The sequence below is a fragment of the Lutra lutra genome, chromosome 8 (assembly GCF_902655055.1).
Source record: "Lutra lutra chromosome 8, mLutLut1.2, whole genome shotgun sequence".
Lineage (NCBI taxonomy): Eukaryota > Metazoa > Chordata > Mammalia > Carnivora > Mustelidae > Lutra > Lutra lutra.
The window spans coordinates 100860464-100879813 of record NC_062285.1 but is presented as its reverse complement, the minus strand read 5'-3'; the positions used below and the strand labels follow the sequence as shown (position 1 = coordinate 100879813).

At 35.1% G+C, this 19350-nt stretch overlaps 1 long non-coding RNA gene across 1 annotated transcript in view; it reads right to left on the bottom strand.

Moving 5' to 3' along the window:
- Nucleotides 1-7250: 7250 nt before the first annotated feature.
- Nucleotides 7251-19350, bottom strand: part of LOC125106809 (uncharacterized) — a 149313-nt gene continuing 137213 nt past the window's right edge. Inside the window, exons 2-4 of the long non-coding RNA XR_007129432.1 lie at nucleotides 19033-19097; nucleotides 16992-17079; nucleotides 7251-7944 (exon numbers count right to left, since the gene is read on the bottom strand). This is a non-coding gene — a long non-coding RNA (uncharacterized LOC125106809). The remainder of the gene's footprint in view (nucleotides 7945-16991; nucleotides 17080-19032; nucleotides 19098-19350) is intronic.

Sequence of the window (19350 nt, the reverse complement as noted above, 5' to 3'; positions counted from 1 at the left end):
AGAAGAAAGCAGGAGTGGCAATCCTTATATCAGATCAATTAGATTTTAAGCCAAAGACTATAATAAGAGATGAGGAAGGACACTATATCATACTCAAAGGAACTGTCCAACAAAAAGATCTAACAATTTTAAATATCTATGCCCCTAACGTGGGAGCAGCCAACTATATAAACCAATTAATAACAAAATCAAAGAAACACATCGACAAGAATACAATAATAGTAGGGGATTTTAACACTCCCCTCACTGAAATGGACAGATCATCCAAGCAAAAGATCAGCAAGGAAATCAAGGCCTTAAATGACACACTGGACCAGATGGACATCACAGATATATTCAGAACATTTCATCCCAAAGCAACAGAATAAACATTCTTCTCTAGTGCACATGGAACATTCTCCAGAATAGATCACATTCTTGGTCCTAAATAAAGTCTCAACCGGTATCAAAAGATTGGGATCATTCCCTGCATATTTTCAGACCACGATGCTCTAAAGCTAGAACTCAATCACAAGAGGAAATTTGGAAAGAACCCAAATACATGGAGACTAAACAGCATCCTTCTAAAGAATGAATGGGTCAACCAGGAAATTAAAGAAGAATTGAAAAAATTTATGGAAACAAATGATAATGAAAACACAACGGTTCAAAATCTGTGGGACACAACAAAGGCAGTCCTGAGAGGAGAATATATAGCGGTACAAGCCTTTCTCAAGAAACAAGAAAGGTCTCAGGTACACAACCTAACCCTACACCTAAAGGAGCTGGAGAAGAACAAGAAAGAAACCCTAAACCCAGCAGAAGAGAAATCATAAAGATCAGAGCAGAAATCAATGAAATAGAAACCAAAAAAAACAAAACAAAACAAAACAAAAAACCAATAGAACAAATCAATGAAACTAGGAGCTTGTTCTTTGAAAGAATAAGATTGATAAACCCTGGCCAGACTTATCAAGAAGAAAAGAGAAAGGACCCAAATAAATAAAATCATGAATGAAAGAGGAGAGATCACAACGAACACCAAAGAAATACAGACAATTATAAGAACATACTATGAGAAACTCTACGCCAACAAATTTGACAATCTGGAAGAAATGGATGCATTCCTAGAGACATATAAACTACCACAACTGAACCAGGAAGAAATAGAAAGCCTGAACAGACCCATAACCAGTAAGGAGATTGAAACAGTCATCAAAAATCTCCAAACAAACAAAAGCCCAGGGCCAGACGGCTTCCCGGGGGAATTCTACCAAACATTTAAAGAAGAACTAATTCCTATTCTCCTGAAACTGTTCCAAAAAATAGAAATAGAAGGAAAACTTCCAAACTCATTTTATGAGACCAGCATCACCTGGATCCCAAAACCAGACAAGGATCCTAATAAAAAAGAGAACTACAGACCAATATCCTTGATGAACACAGATGCAAAAATTCTCGCCAAAATACTAGCCAATAGGATTCAACAGTACATTAAAAGGATTATTCACCACGACCAAGTGGGATTTATTCCAGGGCTGCAAGCCTGGTTCAACATCCGCAAATCAATCAATGTGATACAACACATTAATAAAAGAAAGAACAAGAACCATATGATACTCTCCATAGATGCTGAAAAAGCATTTGACAAAGTACAGCATCCCTTCCTGATCAAAACTCTTCAAAGTGTAGGGATAGACGGCACATACCTCAATATTATGAAAGCCATCTATGAAAAACCCACCGCAAATATCATTCTCAATGGAAAAAACTGAAAGCTTTTCCGCTAAGGTCAGGAACACGGCAGGGATGTCCGTTATCACCACTGCTATTCAACAGAGTACTAGAAGTCCTAGCCTCAGCAATCAGACAACAAAAGGAAATTAAAGGCATCCAAATCATCAAAGAAGAAGTCAAACTATCACTCTTCGCAGATGATATGGATACTATATGTGGAAAACCCAAAAGACTCCACTCCAAAACTGCTAGAACTTGTACAGGAATTCAGTAAAGTGTCAGGATATAAAATCAATGCACAGAAATCAGTTGCATTTCTCTACACCAACAACAAGACAGAAGAAAGAGAAATTAAGGAGTCCATCCCATTTACAATTGCACCCAAAACTATAAGATACCTGGGAATAAACCTAACCAAAGAGACTAAGAATCTATACTCAGAAAATTATAAAGTACTCATGAAAGAAATTGAGGAAGACACAAAGAAATGGAAAAATGTTCCATGCTCCTGGATTGGAAGAATAAATATTGTGAAAATGTCTATGCTACCTAAAGCAATCTACACATTTAATGCAATTCCTATCAAAGTACCATCCATTTTTTTCAAAGAAATGGAACAAATCATCCTAAAATTTATATGGAACCAGAAAAGACCTTGAATAGCCAAAGCAATATTGAAAAAGAAAGCCAAAGTTGGTGGCATCACAATTCCGGACTTCAAGCTCTATTACAAAGCTGTCATCATCAAGACAGCATGGTACTGGCACAAAAACAGACACATAGATCAATGGAACAGAATAGAGAGCCCAGAAATAGACCCTCAACTCTATGGTCAACTCATCTTTGACAAAGCAGGAAAGAATGTCCAATGGAAAAAAGACAGCCTCTTCAATAAATGGTGTTGGGAAAATTGGACAGCCACATGCAGAAAAATGAAATTGGATAATTTCCTTACACCACACGAAAATAGACTCAAAATGGATGAAGGATCTCAATGTGAGAAAGGAATCCATCAAAATCCTTGAGGAGAACACAGGCAGCAACCTCTTCAACCTCAGCCGCAGCAACATCTTCCTAGGAACATCACCAAAGGCAAGGGAAGCAAGGGCAAAAATGAACTATTGGGATTTTATCAAGATCAAAAGCTTTTGCACAGCAAAGGAAACAGTTAACAAAACCAAAAGACAACTGACAGAATGGGAGAAGATATTTGCAAATGACATATCAGATAAAGGGCTAGTGTCCAAAATGTATAAAGAACTTAGCAAACTCAACACCCAAAGAACAAATAATCCAATCAAGAAATGGGCAGAGGACATGAACAGACATTTCTGCAAAGAAGACATCCAGATGGCCAACAGACACATGAAAAAGTGCTCCATATCACTCGGCATCAGGGAAATACAAATCAAAACCACCATGAGATATCACCTCACACCAGTCAGAATGGCTAAAATTAACAAGTCAGGAAATGACAGATGCTGGCGAGGATGCGGAGAAAGGGGAACCCTCCTACACTGGTGGTGGGAATGCAAGCTGGTGCAACCACTCTGGAAAACAGCATGGAGGTTCCTCAAAATGTTGAAAATAGAACTACCCTATGACCTAGCAATTGCACTGCTGGGTATTTACCCTAAAGATACAAACGTAGTGATCTGAAGGGGCACGTGCACCCGAATGTTTATAGCAGCAATGTCTACAATAGCCAAACTATGGAAAGAACCTAGATGTCCGTCAACAGATGAATGGATAAAGAAGATGTGGTATATATACACAATGGAATACTATGCAGCCATCAAAAGAAATGAAATCTTGCCATTTGTGACGACGTGGATGGAACTAGAGGGTATCATGCTTAGCGAAATAAGTCAATCGGAGAAAGACAACTATCATATGATCTCCCTGATATGAGGGAGAGGAGATGCAACATGGGGGGTTAAGGGGGTAGGAGAAGAGTAAATGAAACAAGATGGGATTGGGAGGGAGACAAACCATAAGTGACTCTCAATCTCACAAAACAAACTGAGGGTTGATGGGGGGAGGGGGGTTGGGAGAGGGGGGGTGGGGCTATGGATATTGGGGAGGGTATGTGCTATGGTGAGTGCTGTGAAGTGTGTAAACCTGGCGATTTGCAGACCTGTACCCCTGGGGATAAAAATATATGTTTATAAAAAATAAAATATAAAAAAATAAAAAATAATAAATAAATAAAATGTATAGCTTTGACTTTGTGAAACTCAAGCTGAAGACTGGGTTAAGGGAATGGTTAGACCTACCAGAGAGGTCACATCTTTCTGTGGGGTAGGCTAACATATAAATGAGGTCTCAGGGCTGAATCTAGTGGACAAGGAAGACCAGGGTCACATGACAAATCCTAATTAAACACACGTAACAAAAACTAAGAAAACATTACATATATTTGAAATAAGAGCTTTCTTCCTTTCTCCTCACCAGAAAAGTTAACCATTTCCAAAAATCTTTAAATGATTAACATGATTTTTCTAAATGATTTTTATTTAATATTTAAAAAAATAATACGATCAACTTTTTCTTAAAGATAAAAGGTTAATGAACACAATATAAATTCATATAATTTTAGAGAATAGAGTAACTTTAGAAATGGTTAAGTTTAACCCTCTCATTTTATAGTTATGAAAATTTTGCTAAGTAGGGAAGATATTTTCCCTGGGCAGCTAGTGTCAGAGATGGGTCTGGAACCCATGACTTTTGTTCTCTTTCCGTAACATAATTACATCAATTTTATTACCTTTTATTACTATCTAATGCAGGGGTTGGCAAATGATAGACCATGAGCCAAATCTGGCTTGCTGCCCGATTTGGTAAAGTTTACTGGAACATAGCTATGCTCATGTGTTTACATATTGTCTGTGGATATTTCTATGTGACAACAGAATTAAGTGGTAACACAGAGACCATATAACCCTGGGAACCTAAAATATTTATTCTCTGGCTCTTTACCAAGAAAATTTGCCAACCTCTGATCTAAACCATTAGCCCTTTTGTGAGAACCTTACCTACTTTCCTCATTCCTCTCCCAGTTTATTTTCCTTGCAACTACCCACTCTCCAGCAGCATCCACACTCTGTTATGGGACATGCACAAGGGAAGGAAAGAAAGACCTTTATACTCCAGCAAAGATTGCCCACTTTTTAACCCAAACTAAATTTTCCTAAAGGAGGTCATTTTCAATGACTTGTTAATATTATTAAGAAACATGATATACATTCTAAGTTGGACAATGAGTAGACATTGTAGACATTGCTATTGGCCCTAGTAGACACAAGCGGTGGCAAGAATAATTGATAATTTGAGGTCTGCTGCAAGAACTGGCTTCAAAGGCTTTGTCAAAGGTCTGCAAACAAAGGCATACATATTTAAGATTAGATAATTTTTTTGGATAATTTTGTACGGATGTCTTTTTGAATTATTTTTGGGATGACAATTTACAACCACAATTCTCTTGTGATGAGAATTCTGCTTGAGAGTCCTTTCTTGAAAATCCATTCACCATCTGAGTTGATAATGGTGAACACATTGGCTAGGACCAAAACAATGGGATCACTGACCACCACCTCCCCCCAATCCCCCCACCCCCCCCAGAAATAATGCTTGAATGGTACTTTGAAAGAAGAGAGTAATACTTGGTAGTGAACTTTCAACTGGATAAGAAATGGGAGACTAAAATGAAATATGATGTTCAGATAGCAAGAAATGTGATAATGAAGAAGGTAAGCTTCTTAGATTGTAGAGATAAAGATGATGGTGAGGAAAAGAAAAATAACATGGGAAAGACTAACCAGAATTATATGATAGGAGGAACTGTAAAAGATCATATTTATCTGAACCTCAAACCCTGTTGACAGTAGACAGAAAATGGTGAATTCAACCATAACCTTGAGAGTGGGGAAAGCACTTGATGCTCAGTACTGCTCTCTATGGTTCACCTGTTATTGAGGATATTACTGGCAATTCATGCTGCACTCCCTTTGAAGCTACTGAGATTGAGGAATAGAAGAATATCAAGGTGTATGTACACCTACAAGGAAATTATTCCTGAGAGCCTGAACTTTGACCATAGTATAAGAGGCTCACAGGTGCTTCCTCTTAATATTTTTTTAGTAAGTGATTCAGTAGAGCAGGACAAAAGACCATTCACAGGACTATGGTCCAGAAATTCCATCAGGCTCCTGGGTGGCTCAGTCAGTTAAGTATCTGCCTTTGGCTCAGGTCATGATCCCAAGGTCCTAGGATCAAGACCTGCATTGGGCTCCCTGCTTAGTAGGAGCCTGCTTCTCCCTCTTCCTCTGGCTCTCTGTTCATGCTCTCTCTCTCTCAAATAAATAAATAAAATCTTAAAAAGAAAGAAAGAAAGAAAGAAAGGAAGGAAGGAAGGAAGGAAGGAAGGAAGGAAGGAAGGAAGGAAGAAAGAAAGAAAGAAAAAGAAAGAAAGAAAGAAAGAAAAAAGAAATGGCCACAAAATTCTTTCAGCTGACAAAAGGCCAGTGATAGCAATACATTTTATTTATTTTTTTTTTAAACAGATAAAGGGAATTGGTAGCTATATATATATATATATATATATATATATATATATATATATATTTAAATTTATTTATTTGACACAGAGATCACAAGTAGGCAGAGAGGCAGGCAGAGAGAGAGGAAGGGAAGCAGGCTCCCCGCTGAGCAGAGAGCCCGATGCGGGGCTCGATCCCAGGACCCTGGGATCATGACCCAAGCCGAAAGCAGAGGCTTAACCCACTGAGCCACCCAGGCGCCCCAGCAATACATTTTATCATGAATATCCAAATCGTTGGAGCTGGGAATCTAGAGAAGTTCCACCAAGTTACTGCTCAAAGTCAGTGAAAGGTTTTTCAGAATCAGCACTGTAAAAAAGAGGCCCACGTGATTCTGACTGATCAGCCAGGTCTGTGAATCACGGAACACAGAGTTTAGATCAGTGAAAAATTCCAGGTTTTAGAGCTCTCAAATAATCTACAACTTACTTGACATGTCCAAGAAATGGCTTTTTAGATTTTATTTTATGTTAAAATTAACATGCTATTTGAATTCACTTAGAAATAACATCTTATTTAGACCCTTATATACAATGTTCTGAAGCCTGGGTTGGATCCAGCATGTCTCTGCATTAAGCTTCCCTTTTTTTATTCATACAGTGGGGACTGGCATATCTGGATTGCTTCATACTTTCAGAAAGCATTTCTTTTCTTTCACGAAAAGCTACAGATGTTTTCCTTGTTCCTCCTCATTTATTTCCTAAAATGATTTAAGAAGTTTCAACCCCTCTGTTCATGATCCTTACACAAGCTCACAAAGAGATTTTTGCAAGGTTACTGTCTCCTGGATTTATCTTTCTGCTTAGTTTCTATATTAGCACAATTATTATCATTTTAAATTTAGATAGATGAGTTTATATCTAAGCACATTTGAATAACTTATCAATCTATATAAAGTTTGGAACAGAGAAATTAAGGGTAAAATAAAAAGATAAGGTGGAAACAGCAAGAAACTAATACAGGAGTTAATCTTTTCTAAATGTTTGAAATAGGAAGGCACATTTGTTTAAAAACTCTATTACATTGTCAATGGAAAGCGAATCTTATATCTGATTAATAATATACAATGTAAAAACAAAAAGCTTTAAGCTCTTAAAAAATATTATAGAAGCATTTAGTATTTAACCCCCTGCCTTTTAGTTATACAGTGAAATGGTTTTCTATCGACTACATTTAAGTGCTTCTTTTGGAACTTAGGTTTTTGTGGCTATTGCAACATGGGGTGTAGTAAACATCTAGCTCCATAAGGTGGCATCAACCCACCAGAGTGAGCAAGGACACCACAGATCATATTTCAGGTGACCTTGGACCTTCAGCTTGCATTTTTTCCTAAAGTTGTTTTATTCAAAGGAGAAATTCAAGATATTTTAAAAGGTTCCTTCTGATCTATTATCCATTGACTTACAAAAAGAAAATCTCAAATGAATCCAAATTTGTGTTCATCTTAAGAGCCTAAAGTTCAAGTGTACAGTTGAAGCTTATCTCAATCTCCAGTCTTCCCCAACTGGCATACTTGGGCTTGAAATCCTCCAGGAACTCTGTGCTTCTGGGATTTCTGACATTTCAACTTTTGGGTTATAGTCAAACATATAGTCACACGTACCATGTAGATAATGATTTTCTTAGTTTTCTAATGCAGCAAGGAAATGTGGGATAGAGAAACATGTAAGATATTTAGGATTTTTTTTTTTTTTTTGCTTTTTACGGATTGAACTAAATCTTATTTAAAAATAAAAATAAATGGTGCTCTTTGAATTGTTTCTGTAGCAATACAAATGACTCAAAAACACAGAATTAAAATAATCAAATAAAAATGCAATTGGGTTGCATAATCCTCATGTGATAATGGGGAGGAAATAAACTAGCTTACTTATAATAAATGAAAGGGAGAAAGAAAAAAATACATTTGCTTCAACAATTGCTTATTAGTGGATGCTAATATTGTAATTTATTGTTGAACGTTAACCAGCTCACATAACTAGAAAAACAAGTGATTATACTCCATATATCATTAAAATACCATGCACTACATTATGCCAATACAAATGCATTTACATACCCAGTTATTTCTAAAGGTCATTTTAGAGAACATTGTTACAATTAAATATGAAGAAACCTGTTTACTTCTCAACTTCTAGTACCAGTTATCTCTGAAGAGGTTCTTATAATATGAGAAATAAGGACCTAATAATGCAATAAGGGCAAGCCCTAAGCAGTTTTCTCAACTCTGCTCTTTACCAGTTTGGTGACATATAAGTCATTTAATCTCCCTACATGTAGATTCAGAATTGACTCCCCGTTCTTACTTTACAGCAATGTTAGGAGGATTAATTGGTTAATGAATCTAAAGGCTCTAGGCTCAGTAAAGGGAGATACAAATGTAATGTATTATTTGCCAGTGAAAGAAGACAGTGAGGAAGCACTCTCCTTACTAATCAAAATTATTCCTACCAAGAGAGTGAAAGTTAGCAAGTAAATTAAGACTATTTTTGATAGAGTTTCCAGTCTTAGATATCCTAGGGCAGCAAGCAGGGAGAGCAAACATGGCTCTCAGACAATTTAAATATATTTCTTCTATTAAGAAAATGGGGCCACTTCAAAGACAGAATAGATTTCATAAAGCCATCAGAGCACAAACTTTGTGATAGTTGGACTAGACCTAAATAAAAGACATATGTTCAATAAATTAAAATAAACAGTAATTCAAACGAAGATGTTTTCTTGTATTCTTTTCCTGCTGTCTTCTTAGAACAAAGACCACACCATGGTGAATGATTTAAAGAATTAAGTAATAAAAATCAATCCTATATGGTAGCAGCACAAAATATTATTCCCAGAATTCATGATAAATGTGAATACTGTTGAGTGTCTGTAAGAATTCAGATATCAAGGAGTTGTTTAAATAGAACTGGATTGGGAATAAGATTACTCGAGGCTGCCCTTTTTTGATGCTGTCTCCTTCGGATATTTTGCCCTTAAATTAAATTTTTGCAGTGAGAAGTCTGCATTATATCTAAGTTATTTTCCAGCTGAAAGATAAAGCAGTTACAAGTTTCATCTGTGTTTAAATCTCAGTAAGAGTTATTTTCCTGACCAAAAAAAATAAAAGCAACTGATTTTGGTCCGGGTGTGGAATCTCCCAGCGTGCCAGGTTTCCCTAAATTGAGAATGATGAGGATTAATAAATCCACCACTATATCAGAGTCATATCCCACTCAGACTTGGTTTGAATAGCCATCTTCAGGTGTGAAAACAGATTTGTGGCAGTATTTCTGATATTTGTTCTATGAAACCAAAAACTTATCTGGACAATCTTTTCACAATAGTTTGTGAAAATGGCTAATGCATACAGAGAAGAGTTCCTAATACCCAATACTATCTAACATTATCTTCAAATAGATCACCTAATTTATGAATTTGAAGTGTTAGCAATCATTTGTCAACTTCCTTCCATCAGTATGATTGATGACATTGTGGTTACCCTGTGTTCTTGCTTTGTTATTGGATTGTAGCAATTATCTTGGTCTTTTAATTATAAGTCCCAATCAAAAGATCTCATTTCTTCTGAGGAAACTCAAAGCCTTTTCTTAGACAAGTAATTAATTTAGTTCTAGAACATACTAGATATATACCCAGAAAGCTGATGATCTGCGGTCATTAAGACAAAAAAAAAAATACAAACATACATAATGCAAATACTCTAATAAATCATGTTATTTATTAACTAATAAATTCTATATGAATAGTAATCAAATTAGCTAATAAACCAACCATGTATCATATAGTTCATTATAATTGTGTATTTTAAAAACTGATGGTAAACTGTAAGTTGTCTTACAATACATGCAATTTCTTATTATATTAATAGTTGTTCAGCAGCTATATCTAATTTAAAGTTTTCAGAAAGTAACCAATGAAACAGAGAAAGGTTTTGAATTAATTTCATGATATCACATACATTTTTGGGGGATTGAGATAATACTTTCCTTATTTTTTCCCAAGTTTAATGTGTCAAACTATTTGTGGAAATAATGGGAAAAAAGATTTATCATAAATGCTAATTTTAAATAAGATGATATTTTTTAGATCTCTACTAAACTCACTGCAAATTTATCTATTTTTCATATGTAAATTATTATTCTTAAGAAGGTTGGAAACCTGTTAATTCTTTGAAGACTGAATTTTGTTACTTTGAAAAAGCCACCACAAGGTGGCAAGCCAAGAGAAGTTTTAAAACTGTAATCTTGGAACATAACTTGTGGGGTGAGAGCTCCAAGTCAGGTTCATTTGAGGAGTCACCATACACCTGACATGTCAGTAGCCAAACCAGTACATAAAAGTTGATGTACGCCCCAATTAAAAAAGCATGATTATCCATAAAGGAAAGGCAGCAGGCTATGAAGCCAAAACTCTGGCATTGAGCCAGAGATCTTAGCTCTACCTTGGCTCTAACAGTGTAAGGCCTGGAAATCACATTAACTCTTTGTGTCAAGACATGTTATTTCTTCGCGCCAACCTAGCAGTGATTTTGTATATAGAAATGAAAAATAGCTGTCTGTAGCATTTCAGCTCCAGCTACCTCCAGGAGTCTAGGGAATAACCAGTGCTAAAAGGAGCTTTCAGTTTAAAGCAATTCAATTCAATTTACCTCACCTAAACTCCACTCTCAGAGATCAGCCTGATAAGAACATTGTGCTGGACACACTGAGGTATACACAGATAACAAAATGCACATCTTTGGCCTCAAGGAAACAAACAAAAGCACGGGATGAAAGGGAAAGCAATTTATAGAAATTTCATCACTAATAAAATTGAAAATGTACACACATAAATACATAGAAATATCCAAATCTGTTAGACTAGTTAATAAGTAACCTTTAACATTTATATATCTTGCATTTAATACAGACAGTATTTAGTTTGGTAATAATTTATTAAAAAGTCCATAATATTGATAAGTTGTGTATCATCTTTATTATAGATTCCTCATTCACTGAAAACAGGACAGTATATGTTTCTTTCTTTTACAGTTAGGTTTTTTTTTTTTTTTAATACTAAAGCCAATCTCAAAATTTTTGCTTGGAAAGTAAATTAATCCAGAACTAAACTTTAAACTCTGGTCTTCAACATACTGAAGGACAATGGTTTATTTGAAAACAAAGGCCACTTCTTCCATATATGTATGTATGGATGTATGTATGTATGTGTGTATGTATTTCCAGTGTCCTGCAAATAGTGGGGGCCTGCTCAATGTTGCTTTTTATGCTTATGTCCTCTAGAGGGATTTAGTAATATGGACCAATAACTGGACAACTAGAGCGCAGCTTTATGAGTTATTTCTAGTACTTTAGGTGATTTCTGTTACTAATTTAATAAGCCTCATTGCATTTTCTCAAGGAATAATTTAAAAAATACACATTAGAAATTCTCATTTGTAAGTTAAATTAAAGGCTGGAAGCAACAAATGCCAAATTTTTAATCAGATTAATAGCTAAGAACTTTGCTTGTTTTATGTGTGCTAGAAACTGCAGTAGGGGCACCTGGGTGGCTCTGTTCGTTAAGTGTCTGCCTTAGGCTCAGGTCATGATCCCAGGGTCATGGCATTGAGCCCTGTGTCGGACTCCTTGCTCAGTGGGGAGCCTGCTTCTCCCTCTCCCTCTACCTGCTACTCCACCTGCTTGTGCTCTCTCTCTCTCTCTGTCAAATAAATAAAAATTCTTAAAAAAGAAAAAGAAACTGCAGTAAATGTATGTTCAACATTTACTCAAACAGCATCTCTTGTATCTGATAAATTTGTTTTTATGCATACTCAAGTTATCCTTTTGTTATCTTTTTATCTCCTTTCTCATTTATAATTTATAATTGATCAAATGGACCCTATTTTGAAATCAGTTTTTATAGTAATGCAGACTTTCTTAGCTGTGGTCTGGTGATGTTATCTCTAGAAATTCTTAAGCAGGGACAATTTTGCAATGCAGGAGACATTCAGCAATGTCTGGAGACATTTTTATTGTCATTGTAGGGGAGGGAATTGCTCCTGGCATTTAGTAAATAGAGGTGGAATGCTACAAAAAAAAAAAAAAAAAAAAAAAATCCTACAATACACCAGACAGCCCCACACAACAAAGAATGTCAACAGTATTGAAGTTGAGAGATCCTGTCATTTTAAACCTTATAGTCAAAGCTGGATGTATGTACATGTATTTGCATTCTTTAAATGAAGAAAATCTATGGCTTTCGTCTATTATTAGAAGGATTCCTGAGATCAAAAAAACTACATTGAAAAGTTACACGATTTTACTACGCAATTTATATTCTATTCAGTTTAGTTTTGAAATTGGCATTTATTGAGTCTCTTTGCTTAGCAATTAATGTCATAATTTTTGCACTGAGTTAATAAACAAGAAAAATATAATAAAAATGGCACAATAAAGCAATATATTAATGATAATGGCAACTTTATACAAGAGGAGTGGGGGCATAAAGAGCTCTATATTTTCTGCTCATTTCTGTATATTGAAAAACCACTCTAAAAAAGTCTACTAATTAAAAAAAATGCAATGTGATATATGAAATAATAGCAATGAGACAAGCAAGGACAAAACAGAAGGTGACCCCTTAGCACTTGAGCAGGCACAATTTGAAAGAAAGGCACTTCCAGACAGAGAAAAAAGATCACAAACATGTTCCGTAATATAAATTATTCCTGTGAAACGGAACATTTTCTGGGGATTTTTCAACTGGTATAATTAATGGATACTTTAAGTCTGGGGCTTCTGGGTACTCACACACCCTGTTTTCCTTTCCAATTTCCGCCGCTGGATGGATCTTATATTCCTTTTCCTATGCATATTTGTGGTTCCTATACTGCCTTACTATATATCCTTTTCTTTGATAACAAATTCATCATTTTAAAAAAAAAAATTTTTTTTTTAAAGATTTTTTATTTATTTATTTGACAGAGAGAAATCACAAGTAAGCAGAGAGGCAGGCAGAGAGAGAGGAGGAAGCAGGCTCCCCGCTGAGCAGAAGGCCCGATGCGGGGCTCGAACCCAGGACCTGGGATCATGACCTGAGCCGAAGGCAGCGGCTTAACCCACTGAGCCACTCAGGCGCCCCTAAAAAAAATTTTTGTTATTCTAACAAGACTTCCTACTTCTTCTCTTGTTTCTTCCACTGCCAACTCCATTTATAATGTTGGTTTGGAATATTCTCATTCCAGGAGTGGATAAAGGAGAATTTCAAAGGACCTATAAAAATCTAATTACATTCTTCTCTCACTTCAAGAAATTTTTAAAAAATCTTGGAATCATTCTTTGAATTATATTCTTACTTTATAATACTTAAGATAGGCCCAGAACAAGAAATTTAAATCTGGCTTTAGCTTCTAGCCATTGCTTTTGTAGACTTGTATATCTTCTTTTTGTTGTTGTTGATGTAGTTAGGATTGACTTTTTTCTATTAATGAAATACAAACATTTATGATTGTGGCTTTGGGTTTCCAGAAGAAAAGCAGGCAGAGCAGGCTTTGGCCTATATTTATTCTTATCAATTCACCCTTTTACTCTAGAAAAAAGTAGTCCTACTTATACCCAGGTTCGCTCCATGGATTTTAACACTGGAGTTTGGGGAGAAGTCTCAGATAGGGATGCAAACCATCCTTGCCTTGCATTGCCTCCTAAAGATATTGTTGGAAACATAGAATTAAAAACAAAAACTCCCAACCCAGAAAATCTCTCCACAAAGGTAGAAGAGAAAAAAAAAAAAAATTATTGAATAGGAATTCAAGCAGATGCAATGTACATCACGATCTGGTAAAGAAATTTGAAATACAGAAAGAAATCTTACCTTTTATATAGCCAAGCAAATACAATTAATTACAAACATATTCTCAAAATAATCAATAAGCAAATAAACTAGTCTTCAAGTAAGGGAATTGACATCACCATTTGTCATATGTAGTTCAACCTAAATTCACTTCTTAATTGGGGCAGCCTCCTCTGTTTCCTAATTGCCTATATTTAAAAAATAGGCAAGAGGTAAGTTTTCAATTGGGAGCCAGGAGCTGGCTGAAGTCAGGCCTCCACACCCTCTGAAAAGTGGGAGATATGGGTGCTTCCTTCCTTGATTACATTTCAAAGAGATGGTTTCAATCCTCAGGAAATATTCCTGGTTTGCAAAACTGGTAAAAAGCTTATTAGCCTTTAAAAAGATTTATATAGGGGCACCTAGGTGGCTCAGGGGTTAAAGCCTCTGCCTTTGGTTCAGGTCATGATCCCAGGATTCAGGGATTGAGCCCCGCATGGGGTTCTCTGCTCAGCAGGGAGCCCGCCTCCCTTCCTGTCTCTCTGCCTGCCTCTCTGCCTACTTGTGATCTCTGTCAAATAAATAGATAAAATCTTAAAAAAAAATTATATACATATCAAAGGGGTAGGAAAGGATTCACAATTCCTTTTTTTCTAAAGTAAATGCTTTAAGAAAAAGGTGTGTGCCTGTGTGTGTGTGTCGGGGGAGTGGTGTGTGTGTCTCTTTTGCACCAAGGAAAATTAAACTTTTTCTATTTCGATTTGTACTTGCCTTACAGCCTATGAATCACCTGTGATTCAAAAGTATACAGTATTCTCTTGTGGGATTAACAGCTGATTCAAATTTTATTTTAGTATACAAATATGTGCACACACATTTATGTTTATTTGTAATTATTAATCATGTCCAAATCTGACAAGTCTTATACCTGTTTATAAAAATTTCTATTGGTTTTGTTATGTTTCTTAACTTCATATACTATAAGGAACCATTACCTAAATGTTTGTAATAAAATTAATGTTAAACTCTCCGGATAGAAAAAACCCCACTAAATTGTATTTCTTAAACTGAAAAATTAAAGAAGGGAAGAGTCAAAACAGATTTAAATGAAAAATTAGATCTTGCTTCCATACATAAATTGCTTTAAATGTATTTTTTTTTCTTGTATTGGTATTGCCTGGAATACTGATATTAGAATGAGAATCTCAGCATCTATTCCTAGTGTACTGATTCTAAATGTAATTTTTAACAGGACTTCTACTTATGCCTAAAAGTCCAAATCAAAAAGAAAAGAAAAAAGAAAGAAAAATCATAATGTATTTAATCCCATGTACGATGAAAATCCACCCTACAGCTATGTATGATGAAAATCCAGTACTGAGAGTCCCAAGTATCATTAATTGTTGTTTCAAATCTCTGGGTGATGTTCATTTCTCTTATTTAATCATCTCATTTTCATATCCATAATGTATAAATTACATTTTAATACTAATTACTAACTCCTTATATAAAACAGAAGGGATAAGTAAAGGAAGAAGATAGCTAATATTAATTTTCACAGGAAAGAGAATAAGAAAGAAAGGTAAGTATATAATATCCTCTTTTTTGAATTAATAAGGCGGCCATGGGCCTTATTTATAATTTCCTTCCTTCAGTACTCCTTCCATATTCACTTTATTCCCATTCAGCATCTCAGATGGATGCTATTCTTTTCTTGAAATGATTCAAACTTTCATTCCTTGGAGATTCTAACCCTTTGGTGATCCTGATCTTATCCACATTCTTTTTCTGTAGTGTTTCATTAAATTTACCACCAGATATAATAATACTCTGAAGTGCTCCAGAGGATCTTCGGGGACCCAGGGATATAGGGGAACATCTATCTGCCTCCACTATTTAGCAGCAAACCTATTTCTTTTACCAGCTGAGATTATTTGCCACAATCATTTTGCTCTTGGTAAAGTAGCAATAAGAAGTCTTAAGTGATGAGATGGCAATGCAAATTCTTATTTAGTGGAATAAGGACTAGGAGCATTCCTTTTTAAGAAATAAAGACTTCCACATCAGAAGAATCTAAAGAAATGGGACTTGGAAATTAGATTATTCTCAAGTAGGTCCCTTGTTTCCTAGACCCCTGTACCCCGGTTACAAGAGAAACGACGCTATAGGTTGATCACTGTTCCAAAGATATATCATGTGCTAAAAGGCAATATCCTAATGTCCTAAGGTATCATTTACGAGCTAGTGCTGTAATTAAATTTTCTTTGTTTTTCTAAATCCAGTAATTAATTTTTCAATAAGCCATTATAAAATTGTGCCTAGGCTAAAGCATACATCTGAAGCACAGTGAATCCTATGGGGTCAGTATATTCCCTCATTTGTTTTTCTATAAAGTTCATTTTTTTTGACAAGATGTAATGTGTAAAATATAGGATGTTAAATTAAGCATGAGTAACTCCAAGAAATTCCAATTCTTACAGAAGTATTATATTCAGGAAAGACAAATTTCAATCACTCTTTCAAATCACAACCCACTCCTTAATAGGATGAGAAAAGAAAATAGATTGATTTGCTATTTTAATGAACTAACCATCAGGTAACAAGAGCTAATCTTCATTATGGGCACTTTGGATACACAACAGTGACTATAGCCAGGTCTTCCTTGGAGAAGTAAAGTTTATCATTTCAAGACATTTGATAATAATTTTCCCTATAAACATGGCTTTTTTCTCTGTGAGTCTCTTCCTTAATCCTAATATATGCCATGTTCAATTTCCTTTTGACTTTAGCTCTGCTCAAATAATACTTCAAACTGATAATGGGATGTTACTGCACATTGTTCAGCCTATAGCTGGAAAAATCAATAAATACCTGATTCATAAGTAGTTAAGATCTTGTAGTGACTGGTGTCCCACTGAGTGGTGTCTCTGACCAAGACCCAGTAACAACCTAGGGGATGCTGTTGAAAAGAAGAGTTCATTTTAATGGTGGATATGGAGGTACTCAAATTCTAGGGGCCTGCTCTGTGATTCTCTGATTGTGTTATTATAGGCAAAAGAAAACTCAGAAAGTAAAGGGAAAGTCAGAATTCTTTTCATTCTAAAAATTAATGCTGAAGATACGTATATAAAGATAAATGCTCATGAGGACATATACCCTAAGACTTCCTTTGTGTTCAATACCCTCCCACTATCCTGTTTTTAACCACTACTAAATTATCTATCATGTCAGGATGTAATAATTTCTTATTTTTTTCCTGTATGTAACACTATACTTGGAGGGCAAAGATTATATCTTTATCTTCTTAAATCATTAGTGTCCAGCTGAGTGGTTGACAAATAGCATGTAATGACTAAATGAATTAATGAGTCATTTCTCACTCTATACCCCTGAAGAAACTCCAGGAAAAAAAGGTTAAAAAAGAATTGAGGTGGTCCCTTGTAATCTTGAACAATTTTCTCAATCCTAGAGTTTATATGTGGAATTTAGTCTTGGATAGAAAACAATTCTTTGATGAATTTTACACACTCTGTCTTCATACCTCACCTGATTTTCCATCTTTCCATGTTTAAGTCATCTGAAAAAGCAAACAAACAAATAAACAACAAACAAAAAAACCCCCCAAAACCCAAACCTTCAGACTTGTGTGAATCTAGAGAATCCCAGGATGTAGCCACTTATCAAATTCTCTGGATGTCTGGAGATTTGGGTATCATTCTGACAACCAACTTTGTAAAGTTTTGAGATTGCTTTTTTTCTTTCTAAAATCTGAAAAAAAGGTGAGTGAGCTCATGAGATTATGAGCTTTTATAATTATCAAAGAATAAAAAGTATTTATTTTTTGCTGGTCATAAGAGGTACTCCAGCTAAAATTTTTCATCTCAGATTCAAATAGAACAGTCAAGAAATCAATATAACTCACATGATTCTTGTGTTTGAAATAAAGCTCAGTGAATATGTTAAATGGGTATTTTGAAAGCTTTATGTTTACATTTCTAGTGAACTCCTTGCATCACAATGTATGATCTATTTAAAATACTCCTTTCAAATATAGAAACAAATATTTCTCTTTTGCTGCTTTAAATTTTTTTTTCAAAAATGTCTCAATAAAGAAGTTTCAATAGGTTATAAAATTTCAGTCTCAACTAGGATCAAATTTGAGGCCATTATATTAGGATTCTACTTAATAAATGTTCAGGTGTCATCATGGTATGAAATGGATTACCATATTTGAACCATATTGGAGAAGCTGGTATTTCTGGACATCACTCTTTATAAGTAAATGTAAATTAAAGCATTTATTTCATATTAAATCAGTTAAAATATTTCATGGATGTAGGGAAAACTACATGAATATATTTTTCATAAAATTTATAAACATAAATTTAGACTTCTGTTTAAGCAGGTTACCACTGTTTACTTGCCCAACTCTTAGGTATCTGCACATTTGAAAGCTTCTCTTTAGATTAAAAAATACTGTGCCTATTCCTATAAAACTTCAGCATACAGAGTAAGTGAAGGCTTCTTTTTAAAAGTTCATTGTATAAAGTATACCCTGAACATCTATTATAGGGTATTAGGTCTACTATACATTTTGGCATCAATTTAGATCTCAAAATTCAGTCAAATCTAATAATTCGGAAATTTCATTTCTGTAGTGAGGTATGAAAATTGCTCATTATACACCACTTCTCTGTATGTGATAATTTGAGAAATGGGCCCCGACTTTTCACTGTTCCTTCTCATACTATTTGCCATGTGACATTGTATTCCTTTCAGGAAGTGGGGCAGAATATATTTTCCTACTACTTTCCTTTGGGTTCTGACATATATTTCATATGGGCCAATATCAGGAAATAGAAGTGACCAGTACCAAGTCCCTTAAGAGACCATGTGTATTTCCACTTGTTACCTTGCATCCCTGCCACCACCATAAGAGGAACTTCCCCTGTAGCTACTATTTCCTCTGGCTTGATCCTAGAATAAATAGATAGGAGAGACATGACACTAAATCTCAGTGAGGAGAGTAGTCATGCTCAAATAAACCCATAGCTTGAAGCAAAGCTATCCCCCAGTTAAATGCAACCAAGATCAGCTTGCTTCCAAAGCTGAGCTAATTAAATGCTTATTGTTGTATGCCACTGACATTGTGTAGCAATTGTATATGCAATATTACTCCTCCATGTACAGTTGAATATGTTTTATGATCTGAAGTTATATATATCTTCAT